The sequence below is a fragment of the Acomys minous genome (genome assembly GCF_964271855.1).
Source record: "Acomys minous genome assembly, chromosome: 7".
Lineage (NCBI taxonomy): Eukaryota > Metazoa > Chordata > Mammalia > Rodentia > Muridae > Acomys > Acomys minous.
In genome coordinates this window covers 81,092,750-81,113,659 of record NC_140488.1, presented here as the reverse complement: position 1 = coordinate 81,113,659, position 20,910 = coordinate 81,092,750, and the positions used below count along the sequence as shown (strand labels likewise).

The following is a 20,910-nucleotide window of genomic DNA, read 5'->3' as shown; positions in this document are numbered from 1 at the left end:
CATGTCTAATGAGATCCTGTCTCAAAATGATAAAATAAAAATAAATTTAGAGCTTGGTGGTGGTGGCACATGCCTGTAATCCCAGCACTCAGGAAGCAGACACAGGCAGATCTCTGAGTTCGAGACCAACATCGTCTACAAACTGAGTTCCAGGAAAGCCAGGGCTACTCGGAGAAATCCTACCTTGAAAAAAAAAAATCGCCTACACCCACACACTCAGTAAAAATATTAAAATACAGTTATGTATGTTACATGTATGCATGAATATATGTGTACAACATGCATGCTTTGTACCTTTGGCTAGACGTAGAGTTACAGATGGTTGTAAGCTACCACATGTGTTCTAGAATATGAACCTGGGTCCTCTGGAAGAGCAGCCAATGATTTTAACTACTGAGCCACTGCTGTAGACCCAAATGCACACATCTTGATGAATGTTCACATATACTTAAAACATGACTAGTTGTGATGGTGTACACCTGTAATCCCAGAATTCAGGAGGATTGCTAAATATTTGAGGCCAATCTGGGCTAAGTAACAGAATTTTCATGTGTTTCCCTCCCCTGTCCCAAAAGCCTTTATTCACCACCTGGGATCAAGATACAGAGCATTTCCAGGGCTTTAGCACTGTCATCTTAGTAAGTCCAAATCATCCTTTCACAGGATTACTTAACTCCTTTTCTTTTTTCTGTTTGGTTGGTTGGTTGGTTGGTTGGTTGTTTGGTTGGTTGGTTGGTTGTTTGGTTCGTTGGCTGGTTTTCGTTTGGTTTTTTGAGACAATGATTCTGCGTAGCCCTGGCTTTCCTGGAACTTGCTCTGTAGACCACGCTAGCCTCAAACTCAAGAGATCCACTTGTTTCTGCCTCCCAAACTCTGGGATCAAAGGTGTTGAGTGACCACTATGCAGCAACTAATTTTCTTAAGGTTCAACTAAAATTCATTCCATAATTTATTGTGGGGAATTTCTGTACAATTTTTCCATTATTTCTCAAAACTTATACAGTCTCTCTTTCAAACACTATCTTTAACAACCCTATAGACACCCTCCCAAAGTACATAATTATAGTAAACACAATTGTGATAAGCACACTCTGGAATTCCTAACTTTGAGTAAATGACCTTTCTTAACCCCCTGATTTATGCAGTTTAATATTTGGTGTATTTAACTCTTTTGGCCATAGGTAATTAGCACTAGCTAATTTTTAATTTTTAAAGTTCATTTTTGAGCACAGTAAAATCAAACTCCTGCCCTAAAAAATCAGAAACCATAAGGAATTAGATGAAGCAAGAAGTGGAGGCTTACCAACAGCTTTTTGGACCTTAATTCTCCCTTTTCTATTTTAGAAAATAGAAACACCCTTTTGTTGTTGTTTTTCTTTTCTTTTCTTTTTTTGAGACAGGGTTTCCCTGTGTAGTCTTGGCTGTCCTGGACTCACTTTGTAGACCAGGCTGGCCTCGAAATCACGGCAATCCACCTGACTCTGCCTCCCAAATGCTGGGATTAAAGGTGTGTATCACCACACCGGGTTTTTGGGTTTTTTTTTTCTGGGGGGGGGGGTACTTTCTTACTTTCTAAGACAAATTAAATGGGGCTATATGCTTATGAAAAATTTAACAAAAGTATCATTTCTCTTAAGCATCGCTTTCTCTGTTCAATGAAGGTTCAAGCTCATACTATCTTAAGTTCTAACTCCAAACTACTTTTCCATCATCTTTCCTAACCTTCTCCCAAGTACCTCCCACTATCACACATGCACACACACTTCAATAAACAAAAATGTCAGAATATCCCAACCCTGGCCCAGTATGCCAAGGCACATCAGTAACTCTAGTACTCAAAGGCAGAGACAGGAAGACTGCCAAGTTCTAAGCCAACCTGGCTACACAGCAAAAAAAATAAATAAATCAAAAGACCTCAACTCTGCATTTGTCTCTTTCCTTGCAAATGTCCTCCCCAATAAATCAAACATATGCATGAACCCTGAAAATGTTTTCTTCCTACTCATAACTTCCAGAGCATGTTCGGTTTCTTAGTGTACTTTGTTAACCATGGCTACTTTTATGTCATATTTTTTTGTACATGCACTGAATACATACATGTTCATGTGGGCAGGTAGGCTTTGTGTGTGCATACAGAGTTCAGAGGCCAACCATGAGAGTCTTCCTTGATTGCTCTCCTCCTCATTCTGTTTGTTTTTAAAATTATTTTTTAGGTTTATGGCTTTTCTAAACATCCTTCTTGTATTTATCGCCATCTCCCTCTTCCCCCATCTCCAGTTAAAGGCTCGCATTTTCACCCTGTCCCCTGTCTGCTTTCCTGTCTTGTATGGTTACTTCAGGTTATACACAGAAACCTAATGATATGATTCTAGGATCTGCAAACAAGAGTGCACTTCCACCTTACCTTTGGAGACAGGGTTTCTTACTGAACTCTGACTCGGCTAGGCTGACTAGCTAATGAGCCCCAGAATTTACGTAAGTGCTGAGGATCCAAATTCAGGTCCTCATGCTTGTACAAGAGTACATTACTAAGGGAGCCCAACCCCTGCATGTCTTATTTTTATGTGCTGAATTCCTAAAGTCCTTAAAGTAGTATCATGAGAATCCCAAAACTTATATAATGTTTTTCAATGTGCCAGCAATGAGTCTATTCCTTCCCAGGAAATAGCTATATTTGTGTTAAGAACTAGTTAAAATGAAAACAAATGATGGCTAGATTAATAAACAAAAAACGGTTCAACCATGAAAAACAAAGTGTACAAGCTCTAAGCTGTGACTACCCACTCCCTACCTCAAGCTATAATTCTCTTCCCTTTTGAAAAATGCAATTGTGAAATGATAAATATAAGTTAACCGTCTAAGCATAATGAAATGTTACATGAAATTAAGTCAACTAAGGCAACAAAGGGGATATATTAAGGTACTTAAGCCTCTCCCTACATAAGACTAATTCCCATCAACTCTAAAATCGTTCTACTTGTAAAGCAAGCACGTTACTCGGCTTTTATCTTCTTTGGCTTTTCTATTAGACTCTGACAGATCAAATCCAGATTCTGAAGGTCACTGCCACCTGTCTTCGAAGCACCATCGTAACTCCCTTCCCCTTCTCTACACAGTAGCTGCCCTGGCTCTCCTCACCACAATACACCACTGCCTGACCTTAGTCTAGTAGACTTACTCCTTTCTCTTACTGTTTTCTCTCTACTCCCCTGGTTCAAGTATTATTTGTACAGACCACCAAACTCTACATGCTCAGAGTTGCAACTTACGCCTCCACCCGACTAGTAACTCTTTCTTTCAGCCACTATTCCCTCTTCCCCACTCACAGTTTGAGGGTGCTACACCTTGTCAACTACTTCTCCACAGGACTTCTGAGGAACCCATGCCAGTTCTTATTGTCTCCAGCATTATTACTGTCTCTCAGCTTCATACTTCCTGATCCCTGAAGCATGAAAATAGCCTCTCAAGTGGCCTTGCTCTTTTCTGCCACTCCCATAACAAATGACGAGGAACCCAGAACAAGACAGACCTGGTGCCAAGTTCTGAGGCATTCCTGCTATCTGTGAAGGCTAATCCTCCTACCACTGCTTTGATCACAGCACTCCCCTACCCTCAGAATACTTCAGCAGCTCCCCAACATTCAGGGGCTCTACAAATACACCCAATATGCCAGGAGAATTATTTGTTGTTATTCTCATCTACACACACACACACACACACACACACACACACACACTCTCTCTCTCTCTCTCTCTCTCTCTCTCTCTCTCTCTCTCTCTCTCACACACACACACACACACACACATACACATACACACACACTCTCTCTCACACACACATACACACACACACACACACACACACACACACACACACACACACACACACACACACGGAAGAGAGCCATTACAAAACTCAAACAGGTATGGAAAACCACATTTTGTACTTACAAGCAGAAGTGAGTGTGCCTAGGGCGGCCTTGTGACCCCTCTGGGGCTACACTTGTTAATTCCTTCTGGCAATCAAAATGAAACTATGCTGTTAAAATGTGAACTACTTAGAAAAACTCTCAAGTGTTACCATGATCAAGTAAGGGTGGTTAAAAAGGGTGGGCCAAAAAAAAAGAAAGAAAAGAAAAAAAGGGTGGGCCAACAAAAAGTGTCTGTGTGTTGGGGAGCAGGAACCAACCCCAAAATTAGACAAACAGAATGCTTCAGAGCACAATGAAATACAGATGAAAAAGCACCAAAACTATGACTACTTTGTCATTGTTGTTATGTATACAGTGTTCTCCCTGCATGTACACCTGCAGGCCAGCAGAGGGCATCAGAACGTCAGATCGCATTATAGATGGTGGTGAGCCACCATGTGGTTGCTGGGAACTGAACTCAGGACCTCTGGAAAAGCGGCCAGTGCTCTTAACCTCTAAGCCATCGCTCTAGCCTCCCATTACTACTTTTTTAAACACCCTCAAAATACCTCTGAGACCGTCACCCTAATTTAGAAAAAATATCCCCTCCTGGTGATTTAATAAAATGTATGGCTGACTCTAATCTTTTCTGTCATACTCAGAGAACTAATTTGTGTTATATCTAACAGATGAGATGGTTCAAACTTCACAAAGAGCAACAAAAGCAAACCTGTCCAGAATTTTTCTCCCAGATTCCTAGTTTAAGAGATAATTTGCCATTGCTCTTCCCTTTGACTGGGTGTGGGTGTTTATATTGCTCTATTTTAAAGATTGGAAATATGAGTCTGGATTTGAGAATATTTGGAGGAATCATGGCTAATATTGAACAACATGGCAAAATTGGATAAGAGTCTAACTTTAGAGGGAAGATATTAATTATGTTTCTTTTAATTTCTTGGCTTTTTCGTACTAGAAATTTCAAGGGCCTTGAATACAGAGTAAATGCCCTCACTGGGTTGAATCCCAGCCCTCTTTTTCACTTTTTGAAGCAATTTCACTGCTGCTCAAACCAGCCTTTAACTTACTCTGTAGTCAGGCAGGCCTTTAACTTTCTATCCTTCTGTCTCACTCTAAGTTCTTGCATATGAGATATTTTCTTACATTTTCTCAGACAATGCTAATGCATTTGATTTATTTCAGAACTAGAGACTAATCCTAGACACATGCTAGATTAAGTGCTCTACCACTGAGCTTTAACCCTAGTCCCTTCCATTTTCTCTAGTCAGTCTTTTTGTTTTTGAGACAGGGTCTCGCTATGTAGCAAAGGCTGGCTCATAACTCATGCAGTCCAGGCCGGCCTCAAACTCCTGAGTGCCACTCTGTTGGTTTCTCTATTCTCTATTCACTCTTATTAGAATTTCTAACACAGGATAAGTACTCCTAAATCTGTCCTCTATTATCACTTTAACTTTCTTATTGCTTTTGATTTGTGTATTTATGTGTAAGGGTATGTGTGTGTGAGCACAGGTACACACTGAGGCCAGCTGTGGATCTTCTGGAGCTGAAGTTACAGGTGGCCATGATCTGCCCAACATGGATCCTGGGAACTGAATTCTAGCCCTCTATAAGCAGGATGTGTTCTTAACCACTGAGCGCGCGCTCTCGCGCTCTCGCGCTCTCTCTCTCTCTCTCTCTCTCTCTCTCTCTCTCTCTTGCTCTCTCGCGCGTGCTCTCTCTCTCTCTCTCTCTCTCTCTCTCTCTCTCTTGCTCTCTCTCTCTCTCTCTCTCTCTCTCTCTCTCTCTCTCTCGCTCTCTCTCTCTCCCCCCCCCCTCTCTCCAACCCCTAATCGTAATTGCCTTTCTACTAACTTTTCTATACTAGCTAACTTGGTCCTTTGTTTTGTTGTTTTGTTTTGGTTTTTAGACAAGATCTCTCTATTATTTAATCTCTGGCTGTTCTGCCTGTCTGAGAACTCTAGAGATCCACCTGCTTCTGCTAGAATTAAAGGGGTATACCACCACACCCAGCAAGAGAATCCTTTTTTTTTTTTTTTTGGTTTTTTTTTTTTTTTTGGTTTTTTGAGACAGGGTTTCTTTCTCTGTGTAGCCTTGGTTGTTCTGGACTCGCTTTGCAGACCAGACTGGCCTCGAACTCATAGTGATCTGCCTGCCTCTGCCTCCCGGGTGCTGTGATTAAAGGCGTGCGGCACCATGCCCAGCTAAGAGATCCTATTTTAGTTCCTAAACTGAGGGTTCCCATAGCAATCTTCTAAATTTTTGGTGGACAAAATGTCTTCCCAGATACACTGTCTTCTCTAGTGTTTCATTTTTCTTTTTGGGGTGTGGGGGTTGAGACAGGGTCTCTCTGTGTAGCACTGGCTCTCCTGGACTCGTTTTGTAAACCACGCTGGCCTCAAACTCACAGTGATCCACCTGCCCCGAATTCACCTGCCTCTGCCTCCCAAGTGCTGGGATTAAAGGTTTACACCATGATGCCTCTTCTAAACCACTGGTTTTCCTCAAAAACATTGTTCCTTTTGGTTGTCTACATTTAAAGACAAAGTTGCTAAATTAGTTACACTTGACAGCTGGGAAACTTTCCTCAGCCCCAGTGAAAATCTGTTTTGCCAAGCCATGAATTGAAGTTCAAACAGTTAATTATTAAGTCACAAGCATCCTTTCTAGTATAAGTACACAGAGGGAAAACAAAACAAAACACACAATCAGTCAGGCTTTCCTTCAATGGTGAAAAGATGTTTTTCAGGTCCAGCAGCATAGCCTTCAGACTATAAGCCAACCTAAAACACTGTCTCTTAGCTGAGCCTGTGGTGGCACAGGCCTATAATACTACCCTACTTGGGACACTGAGGCCTGACTGTGATACAAAGTAAATTTAGTCTCAAAAAAATAAAGAGGGCTGGGTATTAGTGACACATGCATACAGGAAACAGAGGCAGGCAAATCTCTGTGAGTTGAAGGCTCAGAAGTACAGCACCCCTCCAGTATCACAAAATTAAACAAACACTACCTTAACCTTTCTTGCCACAGCACCCGCTTGGTAAATTCATGTTTACAAACAAATGTGCCACTCAGATCATTTAAGGCATTCCCTGCGGCAACACCACCAGAGACAGACCTACCTATATTGACAGGGAAATGAATGGCTCTGCATTAATCATCTGACTAGCACCTATCTGCTTTGGACATTGGTGAATTTGCAGGATGCTAATTTTTAGCCACAGATTCACTAAAACTCTCTTGATTTTTGCCACTAACAGATTCTAAAGTGCTTTTATTCAAGGAGAAAGTCATTATAAATCTAGTGAAAAAATAAATCTAATGAAAAGTACATTTCAGGCAGGGTTCCTCTCACCTCTGGATTTTTTTTCTCAATGTGATTTTGAAAGAAACGTCATTTGATATTTATTCTATGCTAAATTTAGAGTCATGATTTTTTAAATGTACCTTAGAAAATAACATGCAAGTGTGTAAAAAAGAAACACATCCATGAGACAAAAATTTAAAAAAAAAAGAAGAATCAGCTGATGGTGGCTCACACCTTTAATGCCAGCACTCTGGAGGCAGAGACACTTGGACCTTTGTGAGTTCCAGGCCAGCCTGGTCTACAAAGTGAGTCCAGGACAGGCAAGGCTACACAGAGAAACCTTGTCTCGAAAACAAAAAACAAAACAAAAAAAGGATCACTTAATAACACATTATAAAATTCAGTAACATTCAACAGACCAAATACTCTGAGACATATGTAAGTAATCAATTCAAACCCTAGTTCCTAAGAACAGATTATTTTATTTTCAAACAATCTTACTCACCTCCTCTGTCAAAAGGAAGAAAAAAGTGCCTGCTGTTGTGATGAAAGAACCCTGTTCTTCCTTGCCCTGTCCCACTTGGAACTTTTGTATGCTTCACTCAGGCATCAAATGCCAAATTTTTGTTACAGATGAGTTTTCCCATAAAACCATTCTGTGCCAATTGGTAATTTCAACGTTTTGTTTGTTTAAAGTTTAAAAGTCCAAACTTTCACAATCTATTAAAAATTGGCCCTAGAATGACAAACCTAAAACCCTATTTTTCCAAAGCCTCTATTCCTGCTCAGATTAAGAGCTGCCAAAAATAGCCTCTAAATTTAGCTGTTTGTGTAAGCTAACAATACCACACTATGTTAAATGCTTCTAGCCGAGGGTAGGAGCAGCACAGGCTTCATACTTGTTTTCAGATAGATATATAAAGCAATAAACTCTCTTTTAGAAAAGCACTGCCCTTCAAGTGCATGCAGAAATTTACCAACCTACTGCTACCATAGAACATTCTACTGTTTATCATAATGAAGCAAATATAACTTGACTCCAGTTCACCCTTTTCAACTTCATAGTGACTAATTTTTTATGTTGCTTTGTAACTTCTGCTGAGATTTTCAACAGAAGTCCTACTCACATAGTTCTCTGCCTTTAGCTGTAGGTGTACTGGAGTAGAGTGTGTAAAATGAGAATGAAGACAGCATTGAATATAGAGTAGAGATTAACTAAACTACATTAGACGAGCACACATGAATAAAATTGGCATAGGTAAAATTTTTAAAAAGTCAATTTCCATCAAATGCAATGCAGGTTAAAGAAATGTTGGTGTTGCCAGGCCTGGTGGCACACACCTGTATCCCAATACTCAGGAAACAGAGGCTAAATGGATCAATGTGAGTTCAAACCCAGTCTGGTCTATAAAGCAAGTTCAGAACAGCCAGAGCTACACAGAGAAAACCTGTCTCGAAAACAAAAAGGGGTATAAAAAGAAATGTTGATATTATCAGAGAATATTTCCTTACCCATTTGCTTTGTTCCTGAAACATGTGCCAATCTGTTCCCCAACTGAGCATTAAGTCAATCACTGACCTAATCATTTCGGGAGTTGTTAAAGTTGAGTACTTTTCCTATGCATTTCCTTTTCTCAATGAGTGCTATATATCCTTGCATTTAAGAGAAAGGAAAGAAGGAAGGAAGGAAGGAAGTCAGGAAGTCTAATCACAGCCGAGAGACACAGGCAAGCACATCATCTCTATGAGTTCAAAGCCAGCCTGGACAGTTCCAGGACAGCCAGGGCTACACAAAGAAACTCTCTCAAACAAACAAAAACCAAACAAAAACCCAACAACATCTGGGCGTGGTGGCGCACACCTTTAATCCCAGCACTCGGGAGGCAGAGGCAGGCAGATCTCTGTGAGTTCAAGGCCAGCCTGGTCTACAAAGCAAGTCCAGGATAGTCAAGGCTACACAGAGAAGCCCTGTCTCGAAAAACAAAAACAAAAAACAAAAACCCAACAACTTACACTGGCTGTGCTGGTACAATCCCAGCACTGTAGTGGCAGAGGCAGAGGCAGAAGGATCTCTGAGTTTGAAGCCAGCCTGGTCTAAATAGTAACTTCAAGGATAGCCAGAACTATACAGCAACCCTCTCTCAAAATAAACAAAACAAAACCCTTTGTAATACATTAGAAGTTAAAGGAGCTTTGAGATGTTGGGTTTGTTTTTAAATTTTTCATTACATTTATTTATTTAGTGTTTATGAGTGCATGCATGTGGGTGTGCACATTCTCAAAACCCATATTCTCCTGGAGTCAGTCCTCCATACCATGTGGTCTCCAGGAATTGAACCCTGGTAGTCCGGCTTGGCAGCAGGCACCCTCACCAGGTGAGTCATTTGCCATTGTGGAGCTTGATTTTTTTTAAAGGGTCTCTACGCTGGCAGTGGTGGCACATACCTTTAATCCCAGCACTCTGGAGAAAAAGGACGATCTCTGTGAGTTTGAGGCCAGCCCAGTCTACAGAGCCACTTCCAGGATAGACAAGGCTATTTATCTATACAGAGAAACCCTGTCTTGAAAAAAAAAAAGAAGAAGAAAAAAAGAAAAGGGGTCTCATGATGCAATAGCCCAGGTTGCCCTTGAACTTACAATAATCTTTCTGCCTCAGCCTCCTGAATACTGAAATGACATATGCTAGCTACCATATCTGCCTTACATTTTCAGTTTAATGTAGTCTCATTTTAGGTATTTTATTCAAACTAATTCTTTTCTTAATTGTTGCATGACTATCTTAAGAAATCACATATTGCCACTTTGTACTTTTTAAAACATTTTAAGGGCTGGAGAGATGGCTCAGTGGTTAACAGCAATGACTGCTCTTCCAGAAGTCCTGAGTTCAATTCCCAGCATCTATCTATAATGTGATCTGGTGCCCTCTTCTGGCCTACTGGTGTATACACAGGCAGAGCACTGTATACATAGTAATAAATGAATAAATAAATCTTTTTTAAAAAACCATTCTAAAAATTTATAAACTATAAATGGTTGGGGGTGTAGATCAGTAGTAGAGTATTTCCTGGCATGTATGAAGCTGGGCTCTATAATCAACACCACGAATATAAACTATGAACATTTACTTATTTTTTTGATTGATTTTTTTTAATTGATTTTTTTGAGAAACAGTACATTTATGTACTCCTGACTGTTCTGAAACTCCAATGTAGACCAGGCTGGCCTTGAATTAAAGATTTATCTGCCTCTGCCTCTGCCCCTACCTCCCAAATGCAGAGGTTAAAGATGTGTGCCACCAGGGCTAGAGTAATGGCTCAGTGGTTAAGAGCACTGCTTGCTCTTCCAAAGGACCCAGGTTCAATTCCCAGCACCCACATGGCAGCTCACAACTGTCTGTAACTCCAAGACCTGACACCCCTACACTAACACATGCACATAAATTAAAATTTAAAAAAATATTTTTTAAAAAGATGTGTGCCACCATGTCAAACTATGAACACTGCTAACATCACTGTCCTACCCACCAATAGTAGGAGTAACTAATACTCTACACTATACCTCACACATGACTTCTATTACTGCTTTTCCTAAATACATTATACTAACACCAGTAATAGTCTCCACATGACTTATTTACTGGCAAGAATATAATACTGGGCCTTTCTATAACTAGAACTATGTTTTTAAATTGGTAGTTGCAAAACTGTACAGTATTTCTACACTGATCTTTGTTAATGCAATTAGCAATAGGCTTTGAACATATAAATTCTTGAGTCATTATATTACTAAACTAAAAACATTAGTAATTAACATGTAAAGAGCTGATACAGAAAAAATGGAAAAACTTCTAAGAAAACTGAAGTCAATAAGGGGACATGTAAATTAGCAGCATTAACTTTTAGACACAGAGAACCTGGGGCTAGAGAGACAGCTCTGTGGTAAAGTGTTTGCCTATCATGTAAATTTAATCACTACAAATTTTTTTAAATAAATAAAATTGTTAGATATAACTCTTTCAAAAATCATCAAGTTTGGGCCAGAGAGATGGCTCAGAGGTTAAGAGCACTGACTGCTTTTCCAGAGGTTCTGAGTTCAATTCCCGGCAATCACGTGGTGGCTCACAACCATCTATAATGTGATCTGATGTCCTCTTCTGGACTGCAAGTGTACATGTAGACAGAACATTATATACATACTAAATAAATCTTTTTAAAAAGTCAAGTTTTTCCCAAAATGTGTGAACTATGCCAGAACATAAAGCTTTATATTTTTACAATTAATTTGCATTTAAAACAAAACCACAAAACAATTTAACCAAACTAGAAAGCTAGCTATTATGAATTCCAAGTCAAATATTTATAAATAAGAACTAGCATGTAAAAAATAGTAATACAAGCCAGACATGGTGGGGCATGTCTGTAATCCCAGCACTTGGGTGGCAGAGGCAGGTGGATCTCTGTGAGTTTGAGGCCAACCTGGTCTATAAAGTGAGTCCAGAATAGCTAAAGCTACACAGAAAAACCCTATCTCGAAAAACAAAACAAAACAAAAAGAGTTTTAAAACATAGTAATACACTGCCAGGCAGTATTGGCACACAGCTTTAATTCCAGCACTGAGGAGGCAGACGCAGGTGAGTTGGAGGCCAGCATGGTCTACAGAGTGAGTTCCAGGGCAATCTGAACTACCTAGTGAGACTGTCTCAAAAAAGCAAAAAACCAAAACAGTAATAGCATATATCCATTACACATACAGAGAAAAGTTAATTATGACAGTGTTAAAGGAAGAAGCCAAATAATGGTCAAGATTAATCATTCAAAAAGGGAGCAGACCAAGTGTGGTAATATACACCAGGACAAAGAGTGTACCTCTGTGTTCAAAGCCAGACTGTTCTACAGAGAAATTTCCAAGACAGCCAGGGCTACACAGAGAAACCCTATCAAAAACACAAAAACAAAACAAACAAAAGCTACACTGCCTAAGGCATTATATGCTATTTGATCTTTAAATTATGCTTGTTCCTAAATTTGGTTTAAGTTGCTTGTTATTGGTATAAATACAATTGAGTTATGCTTTTTGTTTGGGGGCTTTTTTTGTCTTTGGAAACATGGTCTTTCTGTGTAACCTTAGCTGTCCTGGACTCATTTTGTAGACCAGGCTGGCCTCGAACTCACAGAGATCCGCCTGCCTCTGCCTCCCAAGTGCTGAGATTACAGGCGTGCGCCACTAGGGCACACAATTAAATTTCGTATCAGTCAATGTTCCCCAACTGTGATACAATACAATTAGAAAAGAAAAGCCAGGGCTAGGCATGGTGGCAGAGGCAGGAGGATCTCTGTGAGTTCAAGGCCAGCCTGGTCTACAAAGAGTCCAGGACAGCCAGAGCTCTGTGTAACACAGAAACCCTGTCTTGAAAAACCAAAAGAAAATAGAAAAAAAGAAAAGCCAGAAGATAGGCACAATAACACTTGGGAGATAGAGGCAAAAGGACCAAGAGTTAATGCTAGTAGCAAATTTGAGCAGCAAGTTTGATGCCAGTTAATGCTACATGAGACTTTGTCTTTAACAGAAAAATTATGAAAAGGACAATGTATTTAGAACCACTTAATAGCAAAAATAAAGTAGTATCAAGCCAAGTGTGGTGGCACAGGTCTTTAATCCCAGCACTTGGGAGGCAGAAGCTGGTGGATCTCTGTGAGTTTTGAGGCTAGCCTGGTCTACAAAGTGAGTCCAGGACAGCCAAGGCTACACAGAAAAACTCTGTCTTGAAAAACCAAAAAACAGGGCTGGAGAGATGGCTCAGAGGTTAAGGGCAGTGACTGCGCTTCCAGAGGTCCTGAGTTCAATTCCCAGCAACCACATGGTGGCTCACAACCATCTATAATGTGATCTGATTCCCTCTTCTGGCCTGCAGGTGTACATGCAGGCAGAACACTGTATTCATAATAAATAAATAAATTAAAAGAAAGAAAGAAAGACAGACAGACCAAAAAACAGCCCAGCATGGTGGCATAAGCCTTTAATCCCAGCACTTGGGAGGCAGAGGCAGGCTGGAGGCAGAGGCAGGCCAGAACACTGAGTTCAAGGCCAGCCTGGTCTACAAAGCGAGCCTAGGATAGCCAAGGCTAACACAGAGAGACTCTGTCTCGGGAAAACAAAACAAAACCCCAAAAAATTAAAAAGTAAATAAGTAAAAAAGAAAAACCAAAAAACAAAGTAGTATCAAAATTATAAGATCTAGTTATCAGGAAAAAAATGTCTACCTTCAATACATGTATCTCAAAAATGAGCTAAATACTAGTGAGCAAGCCTCCGACTTCATTGTTTTCAATGTCAGAACACACAGAGACAAAGCAGAAAGAAAAGCATAATAGCTTCAAGAGGAGAAACACAAAGCATCCATAAAATGAACAATTTGAGAAATCGGATAAGTGCTGACAACACGTAAGAAAAATGGAAATTAAAGTCAATTTTCTAATTATCGTCAAGGACACCTGTATTATAGATCAAAATATTTAAGAATTTATACTTTTCTAGGAAGCCTTATTTTGTACAAATTACCACCAAAAAAAAAAAAAAGAAAAACGAAAAAAAGAAAAAAACTCAAGGAAAAAGGATGTACCATGGGAGAAAAGGGGCTATTAATACTTCAAACCCAAATTCAACCAAAAAAGGAAGAAACCAAGTACAGTTTTAAAAATGGAGTCAGTCCAACTTTCAATAATTAGATCACCTCTATTAAACAGACCTGTTTCAAAAAAGAGGGAATGCTCCCCAACTCATCTTACAAGGTTAGCTGGGCACAGTGATACGCACCTGTAGAGAGAGAGAAAAAAAAAATCAATTAGTAGGACATCCTATTTCCTTATTATCTAGAACTTTCATTCAGACTTGCCAAAGTAACTTTTGGAATTACTTAGGATTTTTAGAAATTAGAATATTCCCAATTTATATTCAGGGTTCTGTTGTAAATTGATTGCTCTTCTAATTCAAACCTGTTCAATTGTTCCTAACAAAACTGTTCTCTGTCAGAAAGTGCTGGTGGTGCAGCATTCCCCACTATGCTTTACAATTATCTGTGGGATTTTTCTTCTAAGGCAAACAAACATTTAGCATTTCTGTGTTCTGTTTTGTTTGACATGAAATAATATGTAACAATGCACATATTCTTTAAAGTGTTGACAAAATCTAATTATTGAAGCAATTACAACTATACAATGACAGCTGCCATATAGTTATTATATGATACCATCATATTGGAGCTCTATTTTTAAGATGTTAAAATTGTAGAAAGGGAAAGTACATCTCAGAATCTATGGCATATGGTCCTGAGAATTCAGCAATGTTGTAAGATAAATTCATCATGCTGCTTATTTAAAAAATGAAATAGAAAGAAACTGGTATAGGTCAGCTGCAGAGCACTTGTCTGGCTAGGATGCAAACGTTCTAGATTCAGTTCTCAGCACCGTTGGGAAGGGAGTCTGGCAGCCCATTAATTCCAGAGGCTGAGGCAAGAAAATCTCAAATTCTATTCCATCCTTAGCTAAAGAATGAATTCAAGGCCAACATATGCAACTAGGTGGAAAAAATTATTAAAAAAAAAAAAAACCAACAACCAGCCAGGCCTGGTAGCACATGATGACATTACTCCCAGCACTCTGGAGGTGGGGCAGGTGGATCAGTGTGAATTCCAAGGCCAGCCTGGTCTACAAAGTGAGTCCTGAATAGCCAAGGCTACACAGAGAAACCCTGTCTCAGAAAAAAAAAGGACTGAAGGGGCTGAAGATGGGTTTGCTGGCCTAGCATACATGAAGTCCTGGGTTCAATGCCCAACATCACATGTATGGGGCTATCTGAAAAGCTATTAAAGAGCAGGGCATAATGGTACATGTTTATAACCCTAGCACTCTGGATATAGAGGCTAGAGGATCACAAGAGGCTATCCTTGGCTATATACAGCTGGTTTGGGAACAGCCTAGGATACATGGGGGAGAGAACAGAAAAACACTGGTGTAGCATATGTTAATCACTGAGTGTAATCCTTAGTACCACCAAAGGGAGGGTGAGGAAAGAACAAACTAAAAGAAAACCTGATTTACAGCGATGACAAAGATTATAAAGCAAGATTAGAGTTTCCAATAGATGTAAGATATAATAAAAATCTAATCATTTTTCTTGGAAATTGAAAATCCAACCCTAAAATAAGTAGAGACAAAAACAGCTATGAATCCGTAAAAAAAAAAACACTTTAAGAGTTAATTATAAAGCTATCATCATTAAATCAAGGTGACAGTGATAGAACTAGCCCAACAGGTCAATAAAAACAGAAAGAGAAACTAAAAACAGATGTGAAGCCAAATGAGATGACTCTGCAGTAAAGTAACTTGCCATCAAACCTGACAACCTGAATTCAACCCCCAGAACCCACATGGTGGCGAGAACTGATTCCTGCAGGTCAGTCACCTGACCTCCAGACAGACAGACAGACACACACACACAAATAAATAATGTAATTAAAATTCAAACAAAATAAAAAGATATGCAGATGTGTGGATTACAGTATACTTCAGGCATTGGGGAGATAGATTGAACTATTTGAGAAATTCAAATGCAAAAATAAATGAGATCCCTACATCACCCACTAGAAAGCAAAATTCCAGATGAGCTGTATATAAGAAAAAGCACAGAGCGGGGCATGGTGGCACATGTCATTAATCCCAGCACATGGGAGGCAGAAGTAGACAGATCTCTGAGTTCATGGCCAACCTGGTCTATATAGTGAATTCCAGGACAGCCAGAGAAACCCTGGTTCAAAAAGAAAAGAAAGAAAAAGAAAAAAGTGCAGTATTATGATTACTTTGGAGTAAAGAATTTCTAGACACAAACAGCAAAAAGTGGCTACTTTCATATTAAGACCTCCTACACAAAAAGTAAACAAAGCTACTAAAACCACAACAGGAAGATATTTTCAGTGTATATAGTCACAAATCTTTAGGACCCAAAATATAAAAATATCCATAAGCCATAAGAAAAAGGCAACAGTCAAACACAAAAAATTGATCAAGGACATATGCACAAACGATTCTCAGAAAATTCAAATGGCCAGTAAATTTGAAGGGAGCGATTCAGCCAGCCCCAACAGTAACCAAAGAAATGGAAAATAAACACAGCAAGGAGACTGCAGTTACACCTAACAGATTTGGGGAAAATAGCAAAACCAAATCTTTTGGCAATGATCTGTAGAAACAAGCTCAGAAACAGCTAGTGAGAGTGTCAAATGAAATATAATTTGGTGTTTCAGCAATTCCTAGTAAAACTGACAATGCACAGACTTCCTCAATGCAACAATTGTACTTCTACTAAACCCCAAGAGAGAACTGTTTAAGGATGTTCTCAGCAGCACCTCTGGAAATTGCTGAAACTGCAAGCAGCCTAATGTGTCCTACCTCCATAGAAATAAATAGACCACTGTGTTTTCATTTAATTTTTAAATACAGTATCAATGAAAGCTTGCCTAGCATCAATCCAAAAGCACTCTGATGCCCAGCACTGCTTGCCCCACAAATAGTATGAAACTTCAAAAGCATTTTCAATTTTTTTTGGTTTCAGGACTGTTACGCTTTCAAAAACAAAGGATTACGAGAATTTTTTGGTCACTCATACTTAGAGAAATTTAAACTAAGAGTAGAATATAATGACACATACTTGTCTCCTAAGCACTTGAGAGGTTAAAAAGCAGGATTGCCAAGTTTCAGGACCTCTGAAAAGGGAGTGAAAGCTTGTCTCTTTTTTAAAAAAGACATTTAGAAATATTAACTCACCAAGAAGAGACTTGATACCCTATGAGCATATAAAGGGGGAGGAAGTCCCCCTCAGGCACAGTCATAGGGGAGGGGAGTAAGGGGAAAACGGGAGGGAGGGAGGAATGGGAGGATACAAGGGATGGGATAACCATTGAGGTGTAACAAGAATTAATTTTAAAAAGATAAATATAAAAAAGAAATATTAACTCAGTAAAAATCATATTATATATGAGCATGAATATTTTAGAATGTTAGTTTTAAGCGCAACTATTTTAACGTTTCTTCAAATATTTTTTAATGACTCACTTCATAGAAGAAAGATTAAATTCCAACTGTTTCTGAACTTACTCCATTATGACATCGTGAATCATGTGTTCTCTAATACTTGGATAATATACAGGTGAATGTAAATGAAAGGAGAAAACAACAGTATTATAAAAATAATTCTGGGGGCTGGAGAGATGGCTCAGAGCTTAAGAGTACTGTCTGCTCTTCCAGAGGTCCTGAGTTCAATTCCCAGCTACCACATGGTGGCTCACAACCATCTATAATGTGATTTGATGCCCTCTTCTGGCCTGCAGGTGTACATGCAGATAGAGCACTCACATAAAAATAAATAAATCTTTACAACAAATAGCAAAAAATATATTTTTAAAAAATAGTAATTCTGACCTCATGGACCTCCAACAAGAGCATTAGGAATCCCCAAGAATTCCTGTAGCACACTGGAAAGCCAATAAATTGGATCTCAAAAACTATGTTTGGTAGCCAGGCAGGCTGGTGCACACCTTTAGTCCCAGTGCTCAGGAAGAAGAAACAGGCAGATTATCTTGAGTTTGAGGCTTGCCTGGTCTACAGAATAAGTTCCAGGACAGGCTCAGCGACACAGAAAAACTGCCTCGAACCCCCCCAAAAAACCCCACCAAAAAACAAAACAAAACAATGTTCATTGAAAACAATATATACAACAATGCACAATAGATATAATTAAAAAACAATAATTGATATTATTTTAGTTATACATTAAAACAATGCTAGTTGGGTGTGGTGGCTCACACCTGTAATCCCAGCACTCAAGAGAGGCAGAGGCAGGCGGATCTCTGTGAGTTTGAGGCCATCCTGTTCTACAATTGAGTCCAGAACAGCCAGGGATACACAAAGAAACCCTGTCTAAATTTTTTTTTAATTATTACATGTAGAAAATAGAAACGTGGATGAAAGGGGATGCACTTATACACATACACACACATACATATATACATACATGTATGTATGTGTGTATAAGTATATATGTATGTATATAAAATCTCGCATCACAACTAAAATTTGTGAACTCTAATAATTACTTTGAAACACTTGATTTAAAGCTCTACTTTTAAAAAGACAAATAGCTACATACATTAAGGCCACATAATTTCTTTAAAGTGTACTTCCTGCTAAGCAAAAAGAAAAAAAGGTTTTAAGGTAATATGGATTTTTAAAAATGCTGTCTGGAAAAACAATTTGGCATGAAGGAATAAGGGCAGGTTGGCTATATTCCAATCAGATATGGGCTAGGGCTAGAGGTTACTCAGCACCTGGGTTTGACCTGCTGTCCTAACAAGATAGGTGTGCCTTAAAACGAATATCCCTTGGTCAAAGAACATACTGGATAGATAACTGAATTTGAATAGCTGGAAACTATTCAACTAAACCAAATTTACTGCGCCCAATAATTTAGATAATTGGGAAGATAATGATCATATTCCAGGTACTGCTTGGGGACAAAGACAAATAAGAATGTGTCTCTACATTCTATTTAGAAACAAAACTACAAATATACAGTTAAAACATGAAAGATTAAATGCTAAATTAAAGATGTCCATATTGTCCTATGGGACAAAAAATAACAGCTTAGGAAAACTGATGGTGTTAACAGCAGAAAGAACAAGAAATGGAAGTTGTATGAGGACCCTGTGCATTTTTTAAAAATCCTATAAATAACAATGGTCACCTATATATGTGCAGGATAAGTTTGTTAAGACACAGTAGACACTTCAAATGCTGGATGAGAAACTAGATATGGGGGCGGGCGGTGGTGGCGCATGTCTTTAATCCCAGCACTTGGGATGCAGAGGAAGGTGGATAGCTGTGAGTTCCAGGCCAGCCTGGTCTAGAAAGCAAGTCCAGGACAGCCAAGGCTACACAGAGAGACCCTGTCTTGAAAAACCAAAAGAGAGAGACAGACAGAAAGAGAGAGAGAGAGAGAGAGAGAGAGAGAGAGAGAGAGATTAGATATGTAGGTATGATAAGAGACATTGAACTAGCAGAGAAGACTCCAGAGAGAGAAGCTAGCAGATAAACCTTGAGGGAAATGCCACCATAGGAGACAGAAAAGGCACAGAAGTGTGTAAAACACACCACTTTTGGTGTGTGGTAGAAATTTCCTGACTTGGGAATTACTAGATTTAGGAAAAGGTGGAGTAATAAGTACTGGTTAAAGCAAAGAGAAGACAGGTGAGGTTACTATAGAAGAAGCAAACCCAAGAATACTTGTAAGGACTGGGAAAGGAACGAGCAAAGTTTCAGAAGACCAAATCAGACAGGTTAAGTTAATCCCTGTACTCAGGGGTGAGACCAGCCTGGTCTATCATACCCTACCCTATCATGAATTTCAGGAGAGCCAGGACTACATAAAGAGAACTGTCTCAAACAAACAGGATAAAATAAAGCAAAAAGAGAGAGACTGAATTGACAGAGCTCCATCCCAAAGGAGGCAGGTCCAGGTGTATGCAGGCAGCAAGGCTACATAGAGGTAGGGCAATCCTTACATAGAAACAAAAGGCAAACAGAAAAGCCTACACAGAGGGAAAAAAAATCAAGAATACGAAGTGTCACTGACAGCCAAATAAATAGTCAGTTAGCCTTTTCTGTTATGGGGAAAAAAAAAAAAAAAGAAGGAATCTGCCCAGCATGGTGGCGCACTCCTTTAATCCCAGCACTCAGGAGGCAGAGGCAGGTGGATCTCTGTGAGTTTGAGGCCAGTCAGGTCTACAAAAGTGAGTCTAGGACAACCAAGGATACACAGAGAAACCCTTTCTAGAAATAAACAAACAAACAAACAAACAAACTATGAAGGACTCTAAGCCAGTTGTGGTGATTCACATGCCTGAGGAGCACTCAGGAGGCTGAGGCAAAAGAATTAGGAGATTGAAGCCAGCCAGGGAGCTGGGACTAGAACTTAAAACAAAAATTAGATATTTGTTAAGGGTGAAGGATTGATTTTGGGGGCCTGTTATGGGTTTTTATAAGCTTAAAAAATGACACTGTGCATAAGCATAATACATACAATATCAGTGACAATGCAAGTCTAAGTGTTGGAGACTAAACATTTACAAGCAATAGAAGGGGAAATGTCTTTGAAAGCATCCACAAGCACATTTTTTAAAAAAAGGAAATCACACACACAAAAAAAGAAGGAAGTCATGATCTACCTGGAAAGTGCCCATAAATAAAAAACCAGCATCTTATTTAGCCAAGGCTTGGATATGGTAGCAATAGTTAGTGTTCCACCAGTCAATTCTCCAAATTATCAAGGTCTCTGCCCTTTCAGGTATAAAGAATTTTGTAGATACTCATTCCTGCTGGAAACTATATACTTACTAATCTTCCTAATTACATAAGTTGAAATTTCATCTCAAATTTTAATATCCTCTATCTAGCTTTTTATAAAGAACTGCTAACTACTAAATGTAAAATTTTCACACTGTATATTATGCATTCTGACTGCTCTTATCACCCCCCAACACACACACACACACACACACACACACACACACACACACACACACACAAACTTCATCTTAAAAGCCTTTTTTTAAAGAGAATTTTTAAT

General features: G+C 39.2%; 1 protein-coding gene across 6 annotated transcripts in view; it reads right to left on the bottom strand.

The window, feature by feature from the left end:
* ZFX (zinc finger protein X-linked) overlaps positions 1-20,910 on the bottom strand; it is a 46,512-nt gene that overhangs the window by 22,200 nt on the left and 3,402 nt on the right. For 3 of the 6 annotated variants that reach the window (XM_084789340.1, XM_084789339.1, XM_084789341.1), the window contains exon 2: positions 13,982-14,049. The exons of 1 other annotated variant lie outside the window; for it this stretch is intronic. The gene's annotated coding sequence lies outside the window, so the exon portion shown is untranslated. Of the gene's footprint in view, positions 1-8,747; positions 9,155-9,680; positions 9,700-13,981; positions 14,050-20,910 lie in introns of those variants that run through there. 2 more of the 6 variants (XM_084789344.1, XM_084789342.1) reach the window with 2 other exon arrangements.